We start from the raw sequence: 3,784 nt of genomic DNA on the forward strand, positions 1-3,784 counted from the left end.
CTCGACCACATCTTCCACAACAACATTATCTACACTCATAGTGTTGATGTTCCTTTTGGAGACCCGATTTGAGCGAGTTGTTCATTCGATTTCCGGATCAAATGCAAGCGGTGAAGAGCGTCCACTATGTCTCGTATGCATGCACCGTTGTGCCTACACAACACAAATAAAACAAAACGTGAACTGCAAACAAGAATTTAAAATGAAAGTAAAAGGCTATAACTACTTAAACACAATAGCTCAAGCACACAAGCTCCCCGACAACGGCGCCAAATTTTGATCAAGGTCGTTGTCTCGATCAAAAATAAACCAACTAACCTAAGTAGATATGGTAAGTCGGGTGGAATCCATAAGGATTTTATGGTTAAACTTTGTGTCAAAGCAGTCAATAAAAAGAAAAGTATTACTATCAATTGTCACAAAAAAAGATTAAAACAAAATTCAAACAAAAGCTTGGAAATATATCAATTAAAAATAAAAATCTCAATGAGAAAACTAGAGTACTCCCGGTTCAGTTATAGACAGTTTAGATTCACACACTTTCTTCCGTAGAATCCTAATTCAATTACTTAGATGTAATTGGGGTTTATTAACTTGGAATACATAGTTTGGGTACATAGTATGTTCATTCAACTAATTGTCTTACTCCTTTATGTCTAAATGAAATGGGAACAATTAGTGAACTAGCAATAAAATGTCTTACAACTACCTATTACCATATTGAGATTCAATATCATAAATTGGAATAATATATGTTGATTCAATCACTTGTCTTTATTCCTAAACTAATTGAATTTGGAACAAATGATGAATTGGCAATAAACTATCTTAATTATGACATCAAACAACTTCATACAACCCAATTTCAATCGTTAGTACCAAAAGATCATCATGTGAAGCATAAAATAACAATTGGAATTAATTAGAATCAAGTAATAATCAAGTGTGTTCATCCAAAAGTCATAAACATCCCCGGAAGTAACCCTACTGGTTTAGCCTTCCATTAAATTCATAAAAACAATAACTTTGATGGAATGATTGAAATGCATAATAGAATTCACACACAAACTTAAAATCATCCAACAATTGTAACCTAATGATTATCAAAATATGGAACAAATAAACCTTGTGAAGAAGTAATGGTTTCTGAAAGTTACTAAAATTGATGAGAATCACCGATTGAATGATCTTCAATTGTTGCTTGATGATGAATTGAATCGAATATTGCCTTGAATCCGGATTGAAATGGAATGGATTTATGTTTCCAAATGTTTCCAAGGGTTTTAGAAGCCTTAAAAACGTAGGGAAAACTCTGAAAATTGCAGGTGGGAACCCTAAAAATGAATGTACAAGTCCCAATTTATAGTGTGAGACAAAAAAATAATGAAATTGAGCGATGTGGGATGTTGGACGTCCCAGGGGACGTCTTAGACGTCTTGTATAACGCTCATGCGTTCTTTGTACATCCTTGCATGCCATCTGTCTTCCTTGAAATACACTAAAAATTGGCCAAAAACGTCAGACGTCTTAGGGGACGTCTTAGACGCGTTCTAGGACGCTACTTCTTGTTTTCTAAACTTTCCGAAACACACCGTTCCAACACGAAACGTCCCTAAAACGCCCAGACGTCCTAGGGGACGTCTTAGACGCCATGTAAGACGCCGACGAGGGTTCCTCCTTCTTTTCTGCTCTGAATTAACGACCAAATGCTGACCGTTTGACCTGGACGTCTTAGGGGATGTCTTAGACGCCTGGAGGCATCCTTCATCTTCCGTGGAAGTTTTGGTGGTCAAAACGACATAACTAGAAGAAACACAAAACACGAAAGTTGTAGCAAATCTTGTCTAGTTTCCAGAACTTCTTTATTCATGTCAATCGGAGCTCCAGAACTTGAGATATGATGAAAACAATGAAGAGTGTTCAACTTTCCCGACAACATTTCTTTATTCCTTGAGTAATTCGTTTTACTTGCAGGTTCCGCCCACTTTTAGTACGATATATTGACCTGCACATGAAGTTCAACAACTCATCAAAGTAGTGCCATTCTTGGATAATTACACATCAATTCAACATAATTATGACAATTTAACACATTCATAAAATAGACTTATCAGATGACACATGTCAAAAGGAGATTAAAGTTATTCTTTTATTAGAATAGGAAGATAAGATGAAATATGTTTTCGCATTTTCAAAAATTATTTATGCTTTTGCATTAACCTAGTTTTATATATATATATATATATATATATATATATATATATATATATATATATATATATATATATATATATATATATATATATAGGGTAAATGATACAAAAAACACTCTATTTACACAGAAATTTGATTTTGATACCGTGTTTTTTTTGTGTCAATTTTGACACTATGTTTTCTAATTTGTTACAATTTTAACCATTTGACCAGTTAACCATGTTACATGCTGACGTGGCATGATGACGGGTCAGTTTTGATGACGTGGCATGCTGACGTGTCAAAATTGAATTTTTTTTCACAAAAAACACTCAGTTTTTATTTTTTTTTTTTTGATTTTAACACAAAGTTTAATTTTTTCTTTCAACTTTGATACTATGTTTTTTTGTTCCAAATCGAACATCATTTTTTCCAATTTTGTTCAGTATTGATAATTTTCTATGTGAAACCGTATAAATATTTTTTTAATACATTTAAACCGTATAAATATGTTTTTTTTTTCATTTAAAAACCATAGTTTTATACAAATACAATTTTTTTTACACTCAAACCATATTTTTATATATAAATATGTATTAGTTATATAAAAATTGTATTTTATATTAAATATGCAACTTTAAAATGTGTTTGGAGGTTTGGAGGCGTGTAGTCGATCAAAACTCGGATATCAAGTTTGCAACCCATCAAATTTTTACATCTTATTAGAAGCTTATTGTTAGTTTGATTCTCATGATATAACTAATGATTTGAATATAAGAAAAAAAACACCTTGTATTTAAATAAAAATGTGGTTTTTAAACGAAAAAAAATATGTTTATACGGTTTAGAATATAATAAAAAATATATGTATACGGTTTCAAATGGAAAATAGACAAAATTTGAACAAAATTTGATAAATAATGTTCGATTGGAACAAAAAAAAAACATAGTGTCAAAATTGAAATAAAAAATTAAACTTAGTGTCAAAATTGAAAAAAAAAATGAAAACTTAGTGTTTTTTGTGGGAAAAAATTAATTTTGCCATGTCATCAAAACTGACATGTCATCATGCCACATCAGCATATAACCTTGTTAATCGGTCAAGTGGTCAGAATTGTAACAAATTGGAAAACACAGTGTCAAAATTAACACAAAAAAAAACATGGTGTCAAAATCGAATTTATGTGTAAAAAAAGTATTTTTTGTACCATTTACCCATATATATTAGAGTATAAAATTGATAAACTTTGGTGAATCATATGTTGGAATACTTTAAAGCCTTATTTATTTAATAATTTATTTCGTGGGCATTATGTTGTTCTACATTTATAATATTTATTATTTTGAAAAATAGTATATGAAAAAATATTTTTAACTTTATTTTGTATTTTCGATTATATTTTGGATTTAACATAATAATTTTTTTTAATCTTAACTTGATTGGTTAATTGTTATTATTTAGGTCTATTTTTTTATTTATTTTTTCAATAATGATTAAAAATACTTTTTTTTATCAAAGTCATTATTAAAATAATAATTAAGTAATGATTATTTATTTATTTTTAATTAATAAATATAATATAAATAAAAT

Source organism: Lactuca saligna, chromosome 8 (assembly GCF_052625555.1).
Source record: "Lactuca saligna cultivar CGN05327 chromosome 8, ASM5262555v1, whole genome shotgun sequence".
Taxonomy (NCBI): Eukaryota; Viridiplantae; Streptophyta; class Magnoliopsida; order Asterales; family Asteraceae; genus Lactuca; species Lactuca saligna.